Source organism: Cryptomeria japonica, chromosome 2, assembly GCF_030272615.1.
Source record: "Cryptomeria japonica chromosome 2, Sugi_1.0, whole genome shotgun sequence".
In the NCBI taxonomy this organism is placed as follows: Eukaryota; Viridiplantae; Streptophyta; class Pinopsida; order Cupressales; family Cupressaceae; genus Cryptomeria; species Cryptomeria japonica.
This window is the reverse complement of record NC_081406.1, coordinates 138,619,007-138,645,325: the sequence shown is the minus strand read 5'-3', so window position 1 is coordinate 138,645,325 and position 26,319 is coordinate 138,619,007. Positions and strand designations below refer to the sequence as shown.

General features: G+C 37.9%; 1 long non-coding RNA gene across 3 annotated transcripts in view; it reads right to left on the bottom strand.

Annotated features, from left to right (window-relative positions):
* The window catches only part of LOC131073230 (uncharacterized), a 46,442-nt gene extending 20,415 nt beyond the window's left edge, over nt 1-26,027 (bottom strand). Inside the window, exons 1-5 of one of the 3 annotated variants that reach the window (XR_009112844.2) lie at nt 25,712-26,027; nt 24,430-25,549; nt 23,449-24,243; nt 23,219-23,312; nt 22,877-22,969 (exon numbers count right to left, since the gene is read on the bottom strand). This is a non-coding gene — a long non-coding RNA (uncharacterized LOC131073230). The remainder of the gene's footprint in view (nt 1-22,876; nt 22,970-23,218; nt 23,313-23,448; nt 24,244-24,429; nt 25,550-25,711) is intronic. The other 2 variants (XR_009371495.1, XR_009371494.1) reach the window with 2 other exon arrangements.
* Between the last annotated feature and the right edge of the window lie 292 nt (nt 26,028-26,319).

Sequence of the window (26,319 nt, the reverse complement as noted above, 5' to 3'; positions counted from 1 at the left end):
AGTGTGTATTTGCTGCTGATCAAAGAAGATTGCTAGGACACATTGTATCCAAGGAGGGCTTGACCATTGATCCAGAGCGAGTGGAGGCTATTCTTTCTCTTCCACTCCCCAGTCACAAGAAGGGATCGCAAAGTTTCCTTGGTAGGATCAACTTTGTGAGGAGGTTCAATCCCAACCTTGCCACCATGGTAAAACCTCTCACCTCCATGTTGAAGAAAAACTCGGTTTTCAGTTGGACCAAGGAGGGAAGGGTCGGTTTTGAAGAGATTAAACAAGCAATTGCTCAGGCCCCTACCCTTGTCAATCCTAACTATGAAAGGGATTTTATCCTCTATACCTTTGGAGGAGAATCCAGCATCTCAGTTGTCCTAACATAGTTGAACAATGATAGTTTGGAGCAACCTATTGCCTTCTTTAGTGAGGAGTTAAAAGACTATGAGCTTAAGTATAGCTATGTAGAGAAGCAAGTCCTCACTATTGTAAGGGCATTAAAAAAGTTCAAACACATGTTGTCTAACAACAGGATCTAACTCTTAGTTCCACATGCAAGTGTCAAGGATTTCCATCTAAACAAGGACATCAGTGAGAAGAAGGCTAGGTGGATAACCAAGGTCATGGAGTACGACATCAACATCAAGATCACCAAGCTTGTAAGAGGCAAGGACCTATGTGAACAGCTTGTCTCATCTTCTGAGACTACTTTAGAGGTCACCCTTATGTTACAAGAGGATCAACCAACTAGCAACGACACTCAATTCAGTTGTGTAAGTGACATGACCACCTTCTTAATGGAAGGTAGATACCCCCAAGGTCTAGACAAGACCAAAAGAAGGCATTTCAGGTTGCAGTCGATTCCCTATGTCTTAGTGAATTGCACTCTTTTTCGAAGAGACTCTAATGGAGTCTTACTAAGATGTATCGAGCAAAACCAAGTTAGTAAATTGTTAGAGGAATTTCATGATGGCTCTTCAGGGGACCACTTCTCTGCAAGGACTATGGCTATCAAAATAATGAGGGTTGGTTATTACTGGCCATCCTTATTCAGTGACTCACATAGATGGGTGAAGAATGGCAAGAAATGTGCTCTCTTCTCTAGAAAGCAAAGACTAGCTGCCCTACCTCTTCACCCCATCCAAGCAGATCAACCATTCGCACAATGGGGTTTAGACTTCATTGGCATGATAAATCCACCTTCTAGTGCTGGCCACAAGTGGATCTTGGCCGCCACAGACTACTTCACTAGGTGGACAGAGGCAGTTGCATTGAAGGATGCTACTGAGGCCTCAGTATTGGAATTCCTTGATGGAATTGTGACAAGATTCGATGTCCCCTCCACCATCATATCAAACAATACCAGGGCATTCGTTGGAACCCAAATTAGTTCTTGGGCAGTTAAGCATGGTGTATACTTGAAGACGTCATCCAATTATTACCCTCAAGGTAATGGCTTAGTTGAATCTTCCAACAAGAACCTCATCAGGATAATTAAAAGGACGATTGAAGACAATCAGAGGGCATGGCATACTAAGTTGAGGACAGCCTTATGGGCTGACAGGATCACACCCAAGAGGGCGATCAGTAACTCCCCTTTCATGCTGGCATATAGGAAAGAAGAAAGACTCCCAACTTCCCTAGAGTTACCCTCTCTTGAACTAGCACATCAGCTGGAATTGACAGAGAATGATGCCATGACGGTAAGGCTAGTTGAGTTGAGGGAGTTGGACGAGGTTAGAAGTCAGGCTATGCATACACTTGAGACTCATCAAGAGAAGGTCAAGAAAGTTTTAGACAAAAAGGCTACTAATAGAGTCTTCAAAGAGGGAGATCTAGTTCTAAAGTGGGATGCAGACAAGGCCAAGGCCGGGTGACACTCCAAATTTGATGCTATTTGGACTGGTCCATATGTCATCACTAGTTGCAAGGAGGCCAATGCATTTCATCTCTCCAGGCTTGATGGCGAAGTTCTTCCAATCCCAGTGAATGGGATTCATCTCAAGCCATGCTTCTAAAGAGGGTGTTGATGACTATGTAAATATTAGATTAGAAGTTGTTTTGCTTTCATAAGTGCTTTTGCACCTACCGCATTCTCCTTAACAGGGTGTGCGCTCTAGTTTCCAATTTCCTCCAAGTGATAGCGCACACATGTTTTGTGTAATGTCCCCATTTTGCGAGCATCAGAGTTTGTAAGAATTAGCTTATCATTTGACCCTCGTAGGCTAACAATTATTGATAGAGGGCCTCGTGTGGCAGTTACTTGGTGATTAGAGACATTACTCTTCAGCTGGATTCAGGTTTTGGCCTTTGCACAGGTTTTTTGACTCAGATTGGCACACTTACTATTTATAGTAAGTCACTATTCAGGGTTTCTATTTTTAGACAGGCATCCAATCACATGGAGAACAGGGAGAGTCGACTCCTGGCTCAGACGGCTTAGCAATCAGACAAGTACATCAAGAGATATTAAAGTTTAAGTGACTTAAGTGATTTATTTAATATTTTAATATTATTATAAAGTTCTAAAGTAACTTTATAATAATAAAGTCACTTTAATATAATAAAGTGCGTTAAGTGAATAATTTAATGTGGGAATAAATCTTTTATCCCACATTGGCCAGGAAGGTGTTTGAGCTCTCTTAAGGAAAGAATAAAAGGAAAGGCAAGAGTTCATTCTTGGCATCCAGTTGATAAATAGTATTTTGATTGATTTTTATTGTGGAGCCTAGGGCTTTCGCAATTTTCTTCTTTGATCATAGGAAACGGAAACTTCCTATTGATATCAATTTTGAAGGTGTGAAATAACACCTGAATTATTGCAGTTGTGGGAAAGAATACTTCAGTTCTTTCATTTGTGCAAATTGGTGAAGTTTTCTACAAGGGTTTGAAGTTTATTGTTGAAGAACATTTATAGTTGGTTGTGAATCATCCTTCTTTGGCACATGGAGTTATATCATTCTTGTTGGGAGAGATTATCAACAAATTATTCAAGGTTTTAAAAGCAGATTGCAAGTTTGTTCTTACTGCTACAGTCGCATGAACAGTGCGCGTGAACAGTGCCGCGCTACAGTAACTCGTGAATAGTAAAATCGCTACAGTATATTGCATCTTAGTTGAGTCTACTCAAGGGTTCTTCAAGGGTTTTAATTGCTGCTCATTTCCAGATTAGTTGCTGTTGTCATGACATTGAAATTTGGGCAGAATTTATAATTGTTGGAGGCCGTACTATAGCAGCAGCAGCCACACATGTTGCTTCACAATTTACATGGTATTTGAGTTGCTACATTACCCACAACGTAGGCGCTTCATTGGATCAGGTTCTCTTGCATTTAATTTCAGTATTTAATAGACATTCGAAGTTGGTTGTATGCTGCCATTGTACTCAGACCTGGGTATTTTGTTTCATATCATATTCAGCTGTCAGCCAAGAGTCTTGGCCCTTTCATATCTGTGGTAATTGGGACATCAATAAAAAGGAGTTGCATATGATATATTTGTAGTATTTATTTCAGTTTGCAAGATAACTGTTTGTCTTAATGTCCCTAGCTGAAAGTCAACATTTCATAATAGGAATTGCATGGCAAATGTTCGATAAAATGCTTATGGTTGTAGCTCTCATTTCCATACTCTAGTTTGCAACATATGTTATTTGCACTTTCTTTATTCCTTGGTGAAACATCATTGAAAACTCAAGCAAAACCCAAACACTGAAAACATTGAAAAATCAAACAAAGGCAGAAAATTGTGGTTGGTTAGAGTCCACCAGGTGTGGGTTCTTACATTTTGGGTCTTTTCAATGACTCAATACCCAATGGATTCTCAAGGCTTCTGGACTTCATGCTTAGCAGGCAAGCATCCCACAGAAATCGCCAAAAATGTAATTTTATGACACCCTTGGTCCATCAGAGAGAATCGATCAGAGATACGATCTATGGACCGACGCTGCCCCAGTTGATCAGGGAGAAGAGCAATGGAATTAGGGATTGTGAAGTGTTGTCTTGTCTAGAAGTCGTCTTTTCCTTAGCTTCGTCCCTTCCCCGGAACTCCGAAATCCCGAGGTTCTGAAGTTCCTTCCCTTTGTCGCCTCTCCTTTCTTCTTCCCAGGAACTCTGGAACCCCGAGGTTCTGAAGCTCCTCCCTTTCCTTCCCCCTCTTTTTCTGTTCTCCGAAACTCCAGAATCCCAAGGTTCCGAAGCTCTTTTCCCTTGCCTTCCCCGGAACTTTGGAACCCCGAGGTTCCGAAGTCCATGTTAGTCCTAGAGAGTGTGTTGATCAATCCTTGAGATGGGTTAGAGTGTGAAACTTGTCCTTGGAAACGGGTACGTCAAGTCCAGAATTCCAAGTCTACGATAGGGACTGAATATCTAATCCACCATCTAGCCTAAGAAAGTTCCTTGCTCGAGATTGGAAATGTGCAATTGTTCCTGTTGGGTCTCAAATCAACAGATTGGATAGGTTCTAAGGAAATGCCAACTCCTATGATCAAACCCTCCAATTGACTTGGCCAACTTATAGAATGAACCTATTTGGTTACTAACTCTCTCACTTTAGGCTCTGCAGGACCTAGGCGGGTATACCTACTCACTAGTTGTTCCTTCAACCAATGCTTTTTATAGCAAATTTAGTGTCTTGATCTGGTTTCCTCCTATCTCAGAATGGCATAAGTTCCTAGGATGTAGATATAGCAGATGAGTTCAAGATTGTTGTTGTAGAACTTTTTTGATCTTTGTGCTTAAGATTTATATGTATACACTATTGCTAACTTACTCTATATTTCCTACTCAACTACTCCTATTGTTGCTTGTTCAGTTGTGAGTTTTGTAAACTGTAATGAGGACTGTACTTAATGATCAGTGCCTTGCTTATGTTTTTGGGCTACAGAGTCAATTGCTTCTTTAAGGACTTACTAAATGCTGTATGAGACAATGATTAAACCTATCCCTTATAGGTCTGTCAATTGTTATTTCCTTATGAGTTCAGTTAATTACTTGTATTATTAAATTGCTTGTGTGTATTTAACCCAAACTTTATGAGACCACACAAGAAAGAATTATCAGGAACAATTACAATCCACAAATAAATCTTTTAATTCAATTTGAAATAACACAGAATAAGTACTTTACTGAAAGAATATAAACAATCTTATCTGCTATGATAATATCACACACAAATGCCAAAAAGAGGAATACTCTGCAAATTTGGAACAGGAACAAAGATCTGATTTTGTATTGATTCTTCAATCTTCGGTTACAGTTGATTAGTCGAAGCTGTATTTCTATATGGCAATATTTCTCCCTTTACAATACAAAAATCCTTCACTTTATATATGTAAACAAAGGGTCATGACAAGAGTCGTGTCCTTTTGTTTATACATTAGTTAGGAAGACGGCTTGTTAACTAACCTAAACACAAGAAGACTAAACATTCCCATGTGTTTGGTATACTTGTCATCTTTGTAAAGCCTGATAGTGTCAACCAATTTCTTCAATTCGAACTCCTGTAGATTGTATCCCGACAAGATGTAATTCGCCAATGCTATCGGGTCTTCTTTCTTTTGCAGTTCCTGAAATGATTGCTCTTTAATATTTACCAATTCTGTCTTCCACTGATCCAAGGTAATCAATATACCTTCGCTATAAAAAGAGGGCACCCTAGGGGTATTCCCTTCATCCAAAGTCTGTATTTCCTTCTCCAGCATACTCCCAAATTCTTCATGGGGTCCTGTGAAAGTATCAATCTCTGCCTGCTCCTCTGGTGTAACATCAGTGATTCCTTTGACTCTGGATGCAAGCTGCTTATGCTGATCAAAAGCTTCCATAGTTCCAGTATATGTAAACCAATATTTTTCCGCAGCAGGCATCATTGATTTAAACCTGTGATCAATTATGTCATTGACCACCTTATACATCTTCTGCTTCATATCTTCAACCTGCTTGGTAGCCTTTTCTGCTTTGTATTTCCAGTACAAGGCATCTGAGATATCATCCAAGCTTTGACCTGTGGGATATGCAGCATATTCACTTATGGGAGTTCTTGTCTCATGCTGCAGTATCCTTGTTTGTAGCCTCTGGTTTTCATCTTTAGTCTTTTCATGTAAACTCTTATAAGTAATATTTTCCCTGACCAAAAACTCTATCTGATCCACATTTAGCCTGGCTACATCCAAATTCAATTTTGCTGTGACCCTAGGGTCAGTCTTCCCTACCTGATGGACCATAAGGTGTCCAAAGGTTTCTTCTGTATCCGTAATAATTGGCCTTTTCCCTTTCGGATATAGTGCCCATTGCAAAAGAGCTTTTTGATCAGGATCATATCCTTAACTTGTAAACAATTTATCTACTTCTTGGGGTAGTACCTGTTGGTTTGGGTCTTGCTTCTTCAGGAATCTATCAAACATAAGTGCTGAATTCATGTCCCAACCTGAAAAGATGATGACACCAGCCTCTTTTAGCATTTTCCTCCCCTTTTCAGGGGTCATATCCTTCATGAGAGTATCTATCTCATCCTGCAGCCTTTTCATCTGCTCTTCTTCTGGTTTCCCAGCCATACTTCTTCTCACATGAGCCCCTTTGTATTGGTATAAGAATGAAAGGAATTCTTTTGAGGAAGTGAATCCTTCTTCTGCAACAAAATCTTCATGTTCTGTCATCCTTATATCAACCACTTCCCTAATATTGAATTCATCAGTTTCCATATCTACTTCTACCTCAAAACCAGGGGGATAGTCTTCTCTAGGGGAGTCAGCAGGGATGCTACTAGCAGTTGATTTTGGTGACATGTGAGCCAATGGCTCACTGTCTCTTCCAATTTTGATAAAATGGAGGAACTGTGGGGGCACTCTATTCATAATTTCTGCCTCATGCTGAAGCAGTTTTTTAACTATCTCCAAAGGATCTTGGAGGTCTCCAAGTAAGTTTCCATCCACTCTCCCCCTCACTCTCTTCCACTTGAAAGCTTCCCAAGTCATCTCAAATCTTTCTCTCAAGGCCTTGGCTTCCTCCCTTTCAAGATTCTTGATTAAGTCATTTGGCATTTGAGCCACATGTATTCCAGCCCTTAGTTTCTGAGATGTCCTTGCAGCTTTCACATATCCCTCAGGATCAAAGTTCTCTCTAGGATTACCCAGAGTCATGCCATAATAATCTAACTTATTCTGAAGTAAATGATAACTTTTGGAACTTTTAACAACAAAATCAGAAAATACTAGTAATCCTAGCACAATAGATTGTTTACCAAAATCTGTGAGATGTTTGGCACTGACAGCAGACAATTGTCTTACAATCTCCAGACTAGCCACCCTATTTGGTACTATAATTGGGAGCATGTATGGCTTCCCTTCATACCCGAATATTCTAATTTATGTATGATTAGGGTGGCATTACCAATCACCCCAGTTATGATCAATCTGAGACTCTAGAGAGAAATCTTTCGGCTTGAGGAATCTTTTGATCTCAGGGGACAAAGTATAGTCTCTATGTTGTCCGAGGGCTGCACTGAGTGGTTTTACAAAGCATTCCTAGAAGTGCCAATATTGGTTGTTTGTAAATCTTTGATCCCATGCAAAGACCCAGAGCTGGACTGGTTTCTTCAAACCACTTTTATCATAAGCTCTGATGCTAAAATCATCTGACCAGAAATTGGACTCTTGTCCACAATAAAGAATAACATGCAACAGCAAAGAATACAAGGAGAAATGAATATTTACAAGGTCTCCTTTTAACTTTTCCAGCCCATGATTTAAGGCTTCTGCAACATAAGTGGCATAATCAAACGGCCTAGGATCTTTTGATTGCAAGTTAGCACATAGAACCATAACCCCAATATCCATGAGAGGATGAGCCTCTAAGCCTAAGACTTGGGCTGCAGCATAGTATGTATACTTGAAGTAAGGATGGAATTGGTTGACATCAAAGGGCACCTTGTCAGTTTTATTGAAAGGAATTATGGGTCCTCCGACCTTTGGCCGGTGAATGGGTAATCTCCATTTCCTATAGATGTCTTCTAAATTGAAAAACTCTTGTGACAATTTCTGTATGTCAATCTTCTCCTCTACATCCCAGTCTAAATCAAACACCATATCAATTGTCTGTTTGTTGATTACCACCATAGGATTTCCTCGGTAATCATATATGGTCTTGGTTTCTAGATTATAGGAATCTGCTAGGGCTTTCATTAATTCAACATCTACAAATACATTCGGAACTACCAGTTTCCCTAAGTTTCTATTCCACAGGTTACTTATGGGCTCAGGAGCCTCCCTTCTCTTGTAACCAAATAAAAACAACTCATGTCCTCTGATCTCAGTCCATATGTCTCCTAGATGTTCAAATCTATCTTCTAGCCCTTCCTCTTCATTTTTGATTTTCTTGGACCTTACACTGGAAGTTGGACATTGATCCAACAAATCCTGAACTAAAGTTCTACCTTCTTTCTTCTATCGTTTGGGTTTTTCCTCAAGGTTTAATTCTTTTCCTTTCCTACTCTTTTTAGAAGAAGATGAGGATTCCATAACTTCAATCAATGCGGGATATCACACTTACTTGGAGAACTGTTAAACTCTTCTGTCTGTTTGAACTATTCCTTTTTAGCCTCAGCCAACTCCCTGCAACTTTCTGGATCTTGGCAATTATCTGGTTCTCACGAAAATTCAATCAATTTAGCTGTAATTTTGCGAACAACTTGTATCGGACACAATAGTTAATGTCTTTGTGCTTGCAACGGTCACTCAAGTGTTTGAACTTAATTGCAGATGTGACACCTTCAATTCAAGCTTTTAATTTCTTTGCGGGAACCAATGTTTAGCCGAAGTGACTGTGAATTTAGCTTTTCGTCGAAACCCTTGTCTTCAGTGGAGTTCTTTAACCTTTCATCGAAAGTTATTCTTCATCGACACAACTTATTTTATGTTCTTTCGGGATCGATGAAAGCTTTGTATCGGCAAAAACCGCTTTTTCATTGATATACTATCTGCTTGTTAGAAATTCCCTCCTCTTGGTGAAAAATACATGTCGTTAAGTTATTCTAGGTCCTACTCGATATCAGATTTTCATCGATAAGACCATAACTTCGGCTGATGACTTAAGTGCTTCCTCGATGTATCATTTTCATCGACAAACACTATCGATGAGAATATATTTGTTTTCTTCGATATCATTTCATCGGTAAATGGCCCTTGTCGAAAAACCATCTTTTAGTTTCCCCGAAACCATCCTTTCTTCGATGAGATCTCTGTCGATGAGTTTGTCGTGACTTTCATCGATATTGTATTTCGATGAGTTTTATGCTTCGATTAAACTTTATGCTGGCCCACCGAAGTCCTTTTTTTATCGATATACTTTCCCTATCGATGAGACTTCTATTTTGATAAAGTATCTGATGGTCCCGCCGAAGCCTTCCCCTCTTCGATGCCTTTCCTTTATCGATGGAACCCTTCTGTTTTTTATCGACATATTGCTATCGATAGGATTTGCCTTTCGATGGATATTTTTAGGTTTCTTTGGTAGCTTAATTTCCTCGACATCACCTTTTGTTTACTTTCTGCTTTTCGATGAAACTGGAGCATCGATGAGTCATTTCTTTCATCTACCGAAAGAGATATTTCACCGAAGTTATTTTAACTTAGTGCTTTACACTTTATGTTTCATTTCGATGAAACTATCCTTTCGGTGAGACTCTTCTTGAGGTGTTCGACATAATATTTTGGCCGATGATCTTTTTAGTATTGATGAAACATTTTAAGTTTCATCGATATTTTTCATATGACCCTTCTAAGGGGAAAAATATAAACAGTCTTCTAATTTTGCACCGAACTTTTTGCACCTTTGGGAAGATTTTTTAAATTTAAATCTATTGTTCAACAGTTCCAAGGAATGTAAAAAAGAATTTGTTCAAATTCATTAAGGGGTGTGATCAAGTCATCAATCCAAGTCAAAATCCATGAATAAGCATCAAGACGGAGAGAATTGAGAGCGAAATTTGTGTGAAATTTCACAAAATGCAAAATATTGCCAATATTGTCAAAATGTTGTCAAAGTTGTCAAAAAATGCAAAAATGTTGTAAAATGTTGTCAGGACAAATTGACGAGTGTGAAAATTTGGGAATTGTTAAGTGTGAAAATGAGAGAATAGATTCCAAAGATGTAAATCTTGACAAGGAAAAGGTCGGATTCTCTGACCTAGACAAGACAAGAAAATTGAGAAAATTTGATATTCAAAAGTGGTATGGATTCATGAAAAATGTAAGAAAATGTCAAGGAAAGATGAGGAGTTCCAAGTTGGATAAGGGTCTTTGCACAAACCATTCATGAATTCCTGCATAAGTGAAAATTCCGCTAGGCATTGGGTTCCTGAGTTCTTTCACAGTCTAATTTTCCACTTGCATAGGGTCCTTAAGTTCTTGCACTAGCTAAATCTCCACCCAACACTTGGGTGCCTTGTTCTTTCACACCCTTGAATTCCGCCCAGGCACTTGGGTATGTTGTTCCTTCACACATGGAATTTCCGACCAAGGGGAGGGGTTCCTTAGTGCATTCACACATGAATTGTTCCTGAGTGCATTCACCCATGGAATTTCTGCCAAGGGGTGGGGGGATGGGGGGCCGGGGGGGTCATTTTGTCTGCAAAACAAATGAACAACTCAAAATTTTGAACCAAAAAGAAGAAAAGTTCTGTTCTTGACCACCCAACATTTCCGAAATTGATAAAAAGTTTTGTCCTTCACCACCCAAAATTTCTGAAATTAATGAAAAGTTCTTTTCTTGAACACCCAAAATTTCCGAAATTGATGAAAAATTCAGTTCTTGACCACCTGCAAAAACCAAATTAGTAGGAGAGTTTTGTTGCTCACCACCCAAGAATTCCGAAATCAGTATGCAATTCAGTCCTTGATAACTCAAAATCTCTGAATTTGTGAAGAGGCAGGGTTAAAAATGAATGCAGAGCAGAATTAAATTCAAAAGAGGGATGGACAACATTAGTCAATTCAAAAGCCAAAAAGAAAGATCTTATTCCTAGATGTTTTCTTTATCTCACTACAAAAAGAGAATGGGATAACTAAAGCGTCTTCTAGCAAGTTTGCTCAAGGGTGAGAGCCCCAAAAGAACCCCCACGACTTAATCAAAAAAACAAACCCTGAAGACTATCACAAGTGTCACAGATAAGCTTTTCTAAATGTGTCTAATGACATTATTCAAGAGGTTCATGATGTTGCAACAAGTGAACTATAAGATGATTTGAAAAACAAACCAAAACTCAAAAATAGTAATACGAAAAAATTTGTTGTTCTCTATTAAACAAGGTTGGATCCCTGTCTGATAACCTCACCATTGTAAACAAGCAAATGAATGAGGGTGATTTGGTAGCTTTGATCACCAATAAACTACCGCCTTCCTAAGAGTTATTAGTAAATCCATTGAACCTATTGGCTAAAACTTAAATTTTGAAATTTGACAAAATCAACCCATATTTGTTGCAAAAAGAACGTAAGCAAACAGAGATGGGTGCACTTATTGCAAGGTATAAGGGCAAATGAATGAATTTTTTCTCCTTGTACTTTTTCTCCTTCCGCTTTATAACCACAAACAAAAGTGAAGTGCTATTATTCTCATATATTTAGACATGTAAGAAAGGAAAACTAGAAAAGGAACTACAAGAAATCTTGCAATAAGAAGTCACATCTTGAGGCTAATGTGGTAGTTGTTGAGGAAAAGCATGATTGTGAGAGTGTAATGTCTCCACTTTAAAATAGGATTTAATAATATATAATAATAATAAAATTAAAATACTCAGGTATTTGGTTCTCTTTTTTGTCTACTTCCTCTAGGGCATATACACAGTTTCGTACAGACTGATGCGGTATATGTTTGATATCTATTAGAAATATGTAGATGGTCCTTCTCCTCTGTTCCAGATTTTATTGTTCTTGGGGCAGAGGATGCTTGGCGGACATAGTTTGCCCTTTTGTTTCCATTGGCTCTGTGTCTGCATTTTGACTAGGAGGGTAACGGCACACAGGCACCTCCTCCAATGTATCAACTTTATTATCAATATAGGTGATGGCCTATCCAGCTATTTACCGACTAAAAAATTAAAAATTAAAATACAAAAGATTAAAAATAAGATTTAAATTAAATATAAAATTAAATATAATTAAAATTTAATATTAAGTTAATGAATGGTCAAAGACATAAAATGAAAAGATGTGACTCCCTCAAACATGAGATATAAAAGGGAGAAGAGAACCTCATTTGAAAGGGGGATGATTTGAAAATCAGAAGTGCAGATCTGGTTTAAATAAGAAGTGCAGATCTGATTGTGAAAGGTTGTGTCCCTTTCAAAGAGCAGAAATAATGAAGAGTTGCACTCTTTCAAAGAGTGCTTATGGTGAAAGGGTGTGTCTCTTGCCCAAGGATATACATGATGAAGAGGTGTGACCTCTCCCTCACATTGAGAGATATAAAGGAAAGGAATCAAAAGCATCCAGTGACATCACCATCGATCAGATCAGATCAGAACTGTTATTAAGTTACAAGCAGTAACATCCTTGTTCTTGGCATTAACATTAATCCATCAATACGATAGAGATACAAAAGGATCGAGTGTTATCAAGGAGGAGAAAATAACACAAAAACTACACTCGGGTCAGAAACACATACTTGCACAGTAACAAGGCATTGCGTATTCTCTGTATAATGAAGTATGGCTTGGATATTCAACAAGAGCTTGGACAACCTTCAATCAACTGCTTTATCCCATAACCTTGCTCCAAACATGATAAAATTATGCAAACCACTCACTCACAAAGGTAAACATGAGTTCCACCTCCAACTGTCATGCCCCTGAATTAACAATCTTAATCAGCAAACCAATCATAGGCAATGAAATTGTCTTACGTAGTAAGACATCACAATTTCATGGAATCAAACCAGCACATATCGGGCTTGCAATCACCTAAACCATATCGGGTTTGCTTAATGTTAAAAAATGCAACGATCTTCACAAATTATTAATCAATTCACACATATTAAGTGAATCGGTTCAATAAGATTAAATGTGGATTATGAAAGGGCAGCAGTTGAGATATAAAGGTGCCTCTTCACAAATGACATAACCACAGGGAAAGGGCATGATCCTCCAGCATGGAAGAAGGTGTATAAGAAACCATTTTAACACCCAAGAGAAGACATTGAAGGATTCAGCTCTAGCAATCCTTAAGACACCCTATATGATCATAATAGGGTAACTGTTACATAAGACACCCTATATGATCATAATAAATAGGGGAACTGTTACATAAGACACCCTATATGATCATAATGAATAGGGGAACTGTTAAATAAGACATTCTATATGATCATAATAGGGGAACTGTTACGTAAGACACCCTATATGATCATAATGAATAGGGGAACTGTTACATAAGACACCCTATATGATCATAATGAATAGGAGAACTGTTATATAAGACACCCTATATGATCATAATGAATAGGGGAACTGTTGCATAAGACACCCTACATGATCATGCTTGAATAGTTAATCAAGACACCCTATCAACCCTGCATAATAGCACACTGTGATGAGGTTGTCTCAATCATAGGATTATGTCTCTATCCCTGATTCCGTTACATTGATCTCTTTATGCTTTACTCAATCATTTCTATACATAGTCGTTTATATGGCTACTTCTTTATGTAATTTGTAGTATTTTTCTGACCTTGTTTTTGCAGGTTGACTTCAGCAGAGGCTAAGGTACTTTCCTAAACCCTTAACCTAAGAACTGAAAACTGTACTTAAAGTATTTTAAGGCACTTTATCAATAGGGGACATTACAGAGAGAATATACATTCTTGGCATCCTCCCAAAAAGGTGCTAGTACCAATTGTTGGTTCTTTAATTTCCACACATCTAGACATTTCACATGTTGTAAATGCTTAATGCCAAATTCATTGTTGATTCTAGCCACATGAATTTTGTTTTCCTAGGTGATGATAGATCACATATAGTGGAGGGGATAGGTTATATCAGAATTGTCCTAAGTGATCCTATAAAATTCATAGTTCTTAATGTAAGTGATTTTTTGTGAGAAGAAGAGTATTTCTGATTTGAAATAGGCAGCCGCTCATTAGGCAAAGCAAGTTAAACAAGCTTGTTGAACCTACCACAACTAATTTTCATGTGTTACTTGAAGTTTAGAATACAAATACTCGTTGGAATGAAAGATACACATAACATTCAGTATTTGACCAAACTCAACAAAGCCAACATGCTTCAAGGTTTGCCTACTATCTAACAGAAACACAATGTGTGCAACTTGTCCGGCTGGTAAGCAGAAGCAAAATCCTTTCCATCTTGCACGGGCATAGTATGCAAAGGGTCTCTTAGATCTTGTTTGTGCAAATCTATGCAAACCATCCTAGAAATCTCCTCCCATAACCAATCTCAGATATTTTGGTTAAAGATGGATGATTTCTTTAAGAAGATGTGAGTCACTTCTTAAATTAAAGTAAGATTGTTTCAATACATTTGTAAAATACAATGTAGGAAACCCACATAGGGCCACAGATAAGAGAACCAAAGATACCACTGTTAACTAATTTGAGTTTTCCAAACTCAAATAGTTTTGTAGGTATTTTTAGGGGCCTTAATAGTTTTCAAAAATAAAGGTCTTGAAGAAGTCTTGGTTTAAGATATCTTATTTTGCTTGGTAAATGTAGAGTCTAGATTTTGTTATAAAACAAAAAAATAAAACCTCAATGATTCCTAAGACGCACATATCGTTTAGGAGAAGTTAGGGTTAGTTTGAAGTTGAATGGGACTTTTTGTGAAAAGCATGCATGCTATGTTACTGCCCTGATAAGGCACGTTGCAGAGGGAGTAAAGAGGTTCATGGCACATTTTAGATCAGTTTTTAAAGGAAATAGCATGTTGCAGAAGTTATAGAGAGGAGTCACCATGTTGCAGAACAAGAATAAAGGTCATATGGCATGTTGAGGGCATGAAGATGAGCCATTTCTGTGCAAGGCATGTTGAAGATAGCAAATTTGTTCAGGTATGTAGCCTGTGGCTGTAATATTCATGGAATATCATATTAAACTTAAAACTGTTGAACTTCGTTGTGAGTGGTCCTTTGCCTTTGTAAGTGTATGTTGGCAAATATAAAGAATGCAATACACATGAATTAAAGGGGAAATTGTTTGCATCTACTAGGGTAAATCCATGTTTTGGGTTTAAGAGTGGATTTTATAAGTCTCTAAAGCTTTGCACAGTGAACAAGTAGTCAATACTTATAAATATATAATTTCCGCAGTCCATAATGTAATTGTGCTTAACTTCTGGTAAAAGCTGTGCGAGTTTATTTCCTCGACGTTTTGGATCAAACTACATGATCCATCATCAGTTTCTGATGATGGATCATGTTGTTTGATCCGAAACATCAAGGTTTCTGATGATGGATCATGTAGTTTGATCCGAAACGTTGAGGAAATAAACTCATGCAGCTTTTACCAGAAGTTAAGCACAATAAAGTCAATACTTATCACAAGATCTTTAACTACATAGTCTCCAAAGAGATAGTCAACGCACGATGTTGGGAAAACATGCATCCCTCACAGCAGACAAATGAGAAAGCGGAATTTTGAAGGCCCTAAAGGACAGTGGTTGTACAGTCCAAGGACCAAAGATACTATGAAAGAGTTTTCTTGATAAATGCTTCAAAGGCTTCACCTAGACAATAGTAACAGGGTATGAAAGAGCCAGAAAAAGGCATGCAACCAGAAGGAAACATGAGCATTCGAGCAAGGAATCTAGCAATCCAAAAGTCTACAAATATCCCTGATTGCAAGCATTCCCTGATGAGTTTGAAGGTAGGAGGAGTGATTCTTATTTCGACTGTAACCTCTCATTTTTTGATGGATCTTTACTAGTATCTAGCTATGGCCTGGCTTGGGAAACAAATAAGTACAAAAGGGAGTACAGTTCATGCATCATAATCTCATGTTTAGTTGATGGTCTTATGAGGTTTTGCATGACTATAGCAGGTCAGTTCATATGCCAAGGAAATAAGCTAAGTTCAATCATGAAGATGGACAGTCAAATATACAAAAAATGTGCAAAGGATCTGTTGTGACCATTTCACACATCGCCCCATTAGGATGGGGACCCCCTCTTTTTCTTGGGTTTTGCTTTCCCTTAGCTAGGGTTTTTCTCTGCTTGCTAGGTATTTTGAGTGAGTTGGTGGTCCCCTGGGCTGGGTAGAATAGGGTTTCTCTCGAAGAGCTCATCCTAGGGTTTCTTTCAAAGCTGAGTGTAGCTTGGGAAGTCATTTGTTGTCTGCCTTGAACCCTAGGGTCGTCTTAGAGGAGTTTTACCTTTCAGGAGATTGAAGATGGATAAATTGTGCAAAAGAGATAAAAGGTCTCAGGTCAGGGTATGTCAGGAGTGTTGGTTTTCATGTCAAAGTCCTGTTTTCCCCCAAGTCAGAGTCGATTAGGCAGAGTCAGTGGCCAAGGGAAGATTCGGGAGGCGATTTCAGGAATTGTTGAGCAAATTGGCAAGGATATGCACCAAAGGTTGAGTCCAGGGCAGAGTCAAGTTAATTCTAAAGTGAATCAGGCCTGGAATTAGGAATTTCACTCCTGACCCTTCCAAAGGGTCCAGAGCGAAGTTCTTGTAAAACCCTATTTTCCTCACGAAGACCTTGAGTAAATGCATTTTCTGGGAGCAACTAGACTTGATGATGAAGGAGGAGCCCTAAGAAGTCATGTTCAAGCAAAGAAAGGGAGGAAAAAGGTGAGAAATGAGCCCAAGTAGGAATTTCGCTCCTGACCCTTCCAAGGGGTCCAGAGCGAAATTCACTTAACCTTCTTTTTTCTTCCTTGTTATGACCAAGTTTTGGACTTCTAAGACATGGTTGGAGAGGAGTAGTCAAAATCAACTCAGAAAGGGAAAATTCACTCCTGACCCTTCCAAAGGGTCCAGAGCGAAATTCTTAGAAGTTGTCGTTTTTCTCCTTGTTTGCACTGGAAACCTTGATTCCTTGGGCATGGTAAGGGCAAATTGACATATTCTAGCCCTAGGAAGTGATTGAAGATGTTGGAAAGTGTGGATTTTGTCTAAGACAAGAATTTCGCTCTTGACCCTTCCAAAGGGTCCAGAGCGAAATTCACCTTTTCCTCTATTTTGCTCTTTGGTATGGCCAAGTTTTGGATTTTTGAGGCATAGTTGAGAAGGCTTTGATGCATGTTTGCCTTGGAGAGGAGGTTTAAGGCTATGAAATGGTGGAAATCAACCTGGAAGGAGAATTTCACTCCTGACCCTTCCAAAGGGTCCAGAGCAAAATCCTCCATTTAACCTTCTTTTTGGCCTTAAGACCTAGGTTAGCCTTGCCTGGAGCTAATTTGATGGTGGATTGCCTTGATTTGGGTGGAAGGAAGTTGAATTGATCAAGTTTGAAGGAGAATGGGATGAAGAAAGTGAGAAACTAGCCAAAAACGTGAATTTCGCTCCTGACCCTTCCAAAGTGTCCAGAGCGAAAATCCTTATAGACCTCAATTTCTTCTTTGTTCAGACCAAGTTCTTAGTTTTTAAGGCATGCTTGGAGGTGTTTGACATGTTTTTTGCCTTAGGGAGTGATTAAAGGTGGAGGAGATGAAGAATTTTAGCTTAAAACATGAATTTCGCTCCTGACCCTTCCAAAGGGTCCATAGCGAAATTCTTGAAAACACTCATTTTCTCCTTAGATAAGGTCAGGACCTTGGTGTGGATGCAAGGAGAGTGATGTATGTTTGCCTCCCAGTGAAGATTGGAGTTGGAAAAATGAAGAATCAAGCCTAGAACATGATTTTCGCTCCTGACACTTCCAAAGGGTCCAAAGCGAAAATCTCCATGGACCTCATTTTCTTCCTTGTTTGACCAAGTTCTTAGTATCCAAGGCATGTTTGAAGAAGGATGGACATGTTTTTGCCTTGGGGAATGATTGAAAGGAATAAAAGATGGATATTTTGTCCTAGAAAAGGAAATTCGCTCCTGACCCTTCCAAAGGGTCCAGGGCGAAATTTCACTAAACCACTTTTTTTCCCAATTTTATTCCAAGGCAAGTGCGGACCAAGATGAATTTAGATTGGAGATGCCCTTAGGAGTGACTTTGAGTTGCTAAGCAATCAATGAGTTTGAAAGTATTGAGCAAAACCAGTAATTTCGTTCTTGAACCTTCCAAAGGGTCCAGAGCAAAATTCCTAAAATCACCTATTTTCCTTGCAGGTCAAGTCAAACTTTTGGTTTTTATGGCTTGGATGGGTGTGAGGAGATGTGTCCTTGTCTTTTGAAGTTGATTGAGGTTAGAGGATAAAGAAATGAGCTCAAAATAAGATGTTCGCTCCTGACCCTTCCAAAGGGTCCAGAGCGAAAACCCTAAAATCCATCTTATCCTCCAAATTTTGTGCCAAGTCAGGCCTAGACCAAGGTGAGAAAATCCCTTAGGATTCCCTTTGAATGATTTTTGACCACCAAAAGTGTAAATTTTGAGCTAAGACTTGAACTTTGCTCCTGACCCTTCCAAAGGGTCCAGAGCAAAATTTTGGATAGGTCCTATCCGTGGCTAGGATTTTGAGCGAATTTTCCTTTTCAAGCCTTTTAGGGATCAAGCAAATGTTGCCAGGTTGAGGAATGGATTCAAATGAGGGAGTCTAGAGGAAACAAAGTGAAAAGAATGGATTTGAGTGAGGGTAAACAAGCAAAACATGAATTTTGCTGCTGACCCTTCCAAAGGGTCCAGAGCGAAATTCTTCAAACTACCTATTTCCTCCTTGTGTGAAGTCAGGACTTTGATTCCTAGGGCGTGATTGAGGTTGGAATGATGTTATCTAGCCTTGCAAGATGAATTGAAGTGAAGGAGATGAAGAATCAAGCCTAAGACTTGAATTTTGCTCCTGACCCTTCCAAAGGGTCCAGAGCGAAATTCACAAAATATCATAGGTCTTTAAGGGGGAAATTATGAAGGTTATGCATTTGATGCTTAAAAGAAGAAAATCTACAAAGAACAAAAGTGCAAAAGATGTCACAGTGACAAAAGAGACTGTGACAAACCTTAAAAAGACACTCCTAAAGACAATAGGAATCTTGAAAACACAGTGGATAGTGAAAAGTAGACAATTACAGTCAATGAAGACAATGAAAGAAGTGACAGCCATAAAACAACAATGAAGAGACAGCACTTAATAAGATGTGAACAAGTTGAAGACAAGCCATGGTGTTGAAGTCACAAGCATGATGGTGTAATGTCCCTGTTGATCAATAAAATTGCTTCCATGAAAACAGCCTTATGGGAAACTCGGTGATGGGGGGACCTACGCATATTCACTGAGTGACCTCCAGGATTTTAGAAGCCGGCTCTTCATATATAAAGGGGAGAAAAGGGAAAGAAAGAAAACTTAAAGCAAAACTATTCTACAGCAATGCGCTGAGAGTGATTTAGTGTACTATAAGCACAGAGAAACTTCACAACGTACAGCTCTAAGGCCCATTCAACAATCTACATGCCCAAAAAATTGAAATTGAAATATAAACAACTCATTTCAACATAAAGCAATAAGTACCATTCATCTACAAGATAAAAAGTTCACAAAAAACATAGTTTAATCCGCAAAGTCTTATAGCATATATTTCTGAAGTCGTACAGAATTACAAAAATGCACAGAAAGATGTTCTTGCACACTAAAATATAATGATCATAAAGGCCAAAGGCACAATTTGATTATCAAAGTCTCAAAAACGCAATTACAAATTAAAAGTGTAATTCTACTAGCAATTGTCTATATTTCTCTTCCTAAATTCCGAACCCTTACAAAAGCAAAAAGAATCCCTTAAATAAGCCCGAGGCAACGGCTCGGCGGAGAAAACAGAGAGAGTGCTTAGAACCATAAGCATCGCTAGCAATGTCATTAGCAACTGCGAAATGGCCTCCCAAAAGCTAAACAAAAAAGATTCGGCCTTTCGCATAACTACTATCAAATCTTCTAACGGCGGATCAAAACGAAGGAATCCGCAACCACTACTGAAACTGCAAGCCACTGACGACGAAAAACCCATCTTCTCAGGACAGCAAACAACAACGTCCGGCAGTTGCCTTAATTGCAACGTGGCAGCAGGAGGGAGCATCCTGGGGACGCAATAAAAATGCATAGAGTGCCTCACGAGGAATTGCCACGTGGCGTGGGCGAAAATACTTCAAAAACACAGGCTCAAAGATGCAGGCCCACCAAAACGGCGAAAACAGAAAACTGCCACATGTCGACACCACTTTGCTTCCTGGCAAAGGGAAAAGAGGAGCTTGAACATTACGAGCCATGCAGCCACATGGCAGACGTGGGAGGCGAAAAGAACTTCGAGCAGAAAAAAACTTTGGCCGGGGGGAAAAAATAGAAGCTAACTCCTCGAAAGGGGCAAGGTAGACTTAAAGCCTACAGTCCCCAAATTATAAGTACCCAAATTTTGCTCTAATCAAGGTAGAGTAGGAATAAGAGATACCTATTACTTTGATTGAAACCCCGCAAGTGGGTTAGGAAGTACACATAATCATAATTTATTAAATAGATCTATTAAAAACACCAATCATGCATATATAAAGCATAGTCCTAATTACAAGATTAAATTATGCTTGAGAGAATACAATCATAGAAGGGCATAGGATAGAATGAATAAGAGGGGTGCCCCAGAGACCCTCTACCCTAGGCCCAAGGGCAGACCTTATCCCGCTTGGCCTCATGTGGACCGTGCCATCCAAATGAGGTGGAGTACCTAGTGAGGTATCCTATCACCGTTTTCATCAACTTTGCCACCATTATCCTATTCCTTATGATGAATGCATCTATTTACCAAGATAGAGAGTATGAGGGCTCTTTACAATAGGGTGCCTAGGAAGTCCATCCTTATAGGCCCAAAGGCAGCACCCTTTGTACCCCTTTGGCCTCATGGGACTCCCCAGTCTTATACCATGAGGTGGTGTGCCTAGAAGATGACCCCAACACCGTTCCCCTACTTGCAAACCCCTCTCCTACTATCTTGGTTGTAAACATTTAGAACATATGCAGGTACATATTTTTCATAGAATAGATTTACTGCAGATACGTTATCAGATTTCTATTTACTGTGGTAATATATATATATACATATATGGAAAATAAACCATAAGATGGAAATATGCAAGATATGTACAAACGGCACTTCTTGTATTATGTGTAAGGAATCTCATACCACAACCCGTATATAGAATGCAATACTGAGTATTATTCCTTCCTTGTGATTTGATTTTCCCTTTTTCCTTTTATCTCTTTTCCAATGATCTCTTCTCTCTCTTATATCTCATGTTTGAGAGAGTCACAACTCTTCATTCCATGGCTTTTGACCATTCATTAACTTAATTACATTTTAATTAAATTATATTATATTTTTATTATTTTATGTCTATTATTATTTATTATTAAATCCTATTCCAAAATGGGGACATTACAGATGGAAAGCCATACAAGAAAGAATTTGAGAGAACAAAGAAAGCAGGACAGTAGTAAGAAGTTGCTAGCAGTGGATGCATGAATCAAAAGTGAAATAAATACTATACCAGTGGCAATATCATGAGAAACAATCCACACAAGTACAGCAGGCACAATCATATTAATAACATCTAGTAAGATGCAGAGTGTAAAGATAGTGATATTGTTTCATTTACATTATGACAAGCTTATTTGAATAGCCAAGAGCAAAGTGCAGTCCCAAACGTCCATGAAAGTGCTCACAAAAGAACAGGGAAGTACTTTTGACAGTTAAGGGGCCTTGTTCGCAGGGTATAGAAGCATGAGAACATACCAGAATGAGAGGACAGTCTAAATGTTAAAAAGGATAACCACATGTGACTAAGTGGAAGTCATAAGCATGACAAAGAAACACTGATTATGATAATGACCACATGGGGCAGCTAAATAAGTATGATAAGTTATGTTCAAGGAATTGATAAAGTGCACAGCTATCAAGAAATAACAATGAGCAGTCATGGTTATTGTCAAGGGACAGTCAAGACTGGTGACAGCAGTTGCTTTGATGAAATACACATGAAGATGAAGAGTGAGCATATAGAGCAACATCATGTGTGAAGATAGTCCATAATAAGCCACAGACGGTGGTAGTTTGAAGATAATTATTGCCCTTCGTGATTGCCATGATGAAAGATTAAAGCACACAACTGTTGGATCAATTGTCATCGAAAGAATGAAAATAAAGATGTCAAATGGATAATAAAGACAAAAAAGACAGTGGCAATTAGAGTGAAAAGATTTCAAAGGACTGCAAGAAGGTTAAAAAAAGGCAGTCTAGACATGTTTCACTGTTAAAGAGATTTTAATGAAGAAAGACACAGTTGAGTAAGGTCATGGAGTTCATGAAAGACACAAAGGCAAGGGCATTATTGTAACAGTCTTGGGAAAGGAAAAATAACAGAATTGGCATGCAAGGGACTAGAATGAATGTTCTAATTTCCATACAATCACTTGTGTATCAGTAAAGAGAAACCTTCTTATGAATACATGAACAAAGACAAAATGGACAAAAACCTTACTGAAATCAAAAATCCTACATCCAATTCCCATTCTTTCTTTAAACCTCACCAAAAAAAAAAATTAGAATGAAAAAAAATGTCAGATTTTTCAATTGCTTATGTACAAAACCTGTAGTTAAGTGGTTAAAAATTAAATAAGCATATCAGCTTACTAGATATTAAAAAAATCAACAAATAGTGAAGTGATCTTGTAGGCTGACCAAATATGCAGAAATCTATGAAAAACAATTCAAAATAGAATTACAAATATCCTCTTCAAAAGTCAAGAGCAATGCTTACCATCACACAAATGGAAGTTGTTGCTCCAGCCAAAAAGACTCTTTTAAAACTTCTGGTGCCTATCCCATAGATAACCAAAGGACCTGCTGCAAGCTAAGAGAATGTCCAATCAAGAACACAAACAACCACCACTGAAACAGTTACAGAAGGCTTGTCAAAGAGAACACAGCTGATGCAAGGATAATTGCATGCATTGAAAATGTACTTGGCACAAAACTTATACAAATGAAATGATTCAATATTTGGAAACCAGACATAAAATGTATTATTCCAATATTTTGACACCAAAAATCATTTTTAAGAAGTAACAATGAAAAACAATATTTGTATAGGTTATACTACCTATGAAGCATCCACTTTGAACGCAAGTAGAAAAGGGTGGTCATTGCTAACCTTCGACGATATTTTCAAGACACAGCTACTACAAGAGTTGTACCTAAAATTACAGATGCAAAATCAAGGATTGGCCTCAGGAGGTAGAATATCAACACCTACCTGTATTAAATTTTATGAATCCAAAAACATCGATTACAAACTGTATCTCTCCCTACTTCAAAGAAAGACGGTATTACCTTTTCTTTTTCCATGCCAAATCACCATGAAGCTAGAACAGGTATCAATCCATGCAAAACAATCTATAAATATAATCAAAAAAGTAAATTCATAGCTACAATGGATGCATCAAAATTCATCTTCTTATTAATACTTTCAATGAAAGGAGCTAAATACACATTAACTTTTTAATCATAAAAAAACCAGATGCCCAAGGCTTTCCATTGGATTCATTCACACTTGTCATTGCGTGTTCTACTAAAACATGATTAAATTCCATAGGATTTGATATCATGGCTGAAAATTGCAATTTGCCACACATTTAACCACTTAGATCATGTTAATTTCATCTTAACAACCTTCTCTGACTTTGACATACAATATCTTGGACTTGAACTTTAGGAAAGTTCGGTATTATCTTTTCTTTTTCCATGCCAAATCACCATGAAGCTAGAACAGGTATCAATCCATGCAAAACAATATATAAATATAATCAAAAAAGTAAATTCATAGCTACAATGGGTGCATCAAAATTCATCTTCTTATTAATACTTTCAATGAAAGGAGCTAAATACACATTAACTTTTTAATCATAAAAAAACCAGATGCCCAAGGCTTTCCATTGGATTCATTCACACTTGTCATTGCGTGTTCTACTAAAACATGATTAAATTCCATAGGATTTGATATCATAAAATTGCAATTTGCCACACATTTAACCACTTAGATCATGTTAATTTCATCTTAACAACCTTCTCTGACTTTGACATACAATATCTTGGACTTGAACTTTAGGAAAGTTCGGTGTGTATGACCTGATACAAAGACAAATGAATTATTAATGATACAATTAACGTAGCTTAAAATATTTCAAGAGTGCTAAGTCCAATGTGTTAAAGAAGCTAAAACAGCATAATAAGTAATGGCATACATATCTATTAAATACTATAGTCTGTAGACATGAGGGAATATCAAAAGTTTGAGCATATGGAAATTCATACCTCTAGAGACTTACTTTATGGCAAGGTCAAACTCCCACAAAATATTTTCTTCAACCATTAGTTCCTTGAAATCATATGAATCCGTGGCTTTATCTTCACAGTGGAAACATCTCTCCTCTACACACCCTTTCTATGAATAAGACTTAATCGAAAACACCCTCACCTATGAATCCTCACCAGGGATATGACCATAATCAAAGTCATATAAATTGATAACATTATTTATCAATCAAGCAGTGATTGGGAAATGAGAGGATCAAAATTTCAAATACAAATTCATTAAAGGCTAGTACACCCACAATATCTATAACTTGATATTTTAGGGCTTTTTAATCTATTGTTTATTGTACTAAGCTCCTCTATTGACCATATTTATGATGTGGTAATCGCAGTATTTGTCAAATTAGAAAACCCATTATGTGCATCAAATTAAGGATAACAATACTGATACAACCTATATAATCCAATCCAATTTTCTGCCAAGATGTCCATATCTTACCAATACTGTCTCCAATCATGTTCCATGTTGAAACATCATGCGCTTGTTAATCTGTGATAGGCAAGCATTAATTCATAGCCATGAAAAACTGACACATCATCCTGAATCAATCACATGGTCAAGCATCAATTGCTAATACCACAGCCTTCATCAAGGAATGATTCAGGGGCATTTCTTTCTAGAAACAATTTATTACTATGAAAGATGAAGAAATGGACACCCCACTTCAAACTAGATAAACCCAACCACAAAATCTACAACTTAAATCCTGACAATAACCACATGACCATGCCCACCTTCAATCTAGATAACTAGGTAGTACAAACGAATTCCAATCCTACACCCAGAAAATACTTCTTAAATCTTCATAACAGAAAGAGGGAAAATAAACCCATATTGTTTCACAAAAATACAACAAGGAGGCCTTGAAAAAAGACATGCCCAATTCCACACCAGACACCCAACATAATTCAAAAAAAACAGAGGGACTCCGGACACAACCAATCACAGTGGAGCTTGCAAAGCAAAAAACAGGGTAATGGCTTAAGAAAACAAGCAAAAGATAAAAATAGACGAGATTGTGATTGTATGCTTTCTATGGTCCCCGTATACCATGTGACCCTGCTTCCAAATCATGCAATATATAATCACCCAATAATCAAAACCCAAAGTCAGTAAACAAGGAATTCTTTAATAGAGGGTACTATTGTACCTGAATGGCTCGGGTCATGTCTTTTTCATAAGAAAACAATTGCTGTTTAGAAAGACAACGTAGTGACTGACCTTCAGCATTGGCAGAAATTATCCCTTCCTGTTCCAGAAGACAGAAAGAGCCCTCCAGGGCTTCAGCTTCCATGTTGGCGACTTCGCAAATGTGAGAAATAGAATATGAACTTCATCCAGGCCCATCGAACAGAATTATCTTGTGAATATCGGGAAATGAAAAATAAAACCAAAGGTAAGATTGAAGGTGCCTCTGAATCTTGAATCTTAAGAAGGTGCTCTCAAATTAGCCGTTCGTTGGATTTCGACGAGATGATTTCAAACAATCAATTGCAGTTTTGCCCGTTATGCTTGACAAAGCCATTTGCTTGTATTTGATCCGAGCCATTATTTGCTTAGCATGTTTTATAATTTGATTATTATGTTTTGATTTCGAGATGAGGTTACGATTAATTTATTGTGTTTTTAGAAGAATAAATAATGAGAAAGGTAATTGTTGTTTTTTGTTTTTTTTTATAGTGTGATTTTTCCCTGTCATTGTTATTTATTTATTTTTATCGTGGTATGAAAAAAATCAATATATTTGTTATATAGAAATAATTTATTGAGATATTAAGTTTCCACAATCTATTAAATTTGGAAGAGTTTTTTCTGATCCGTCATCACGA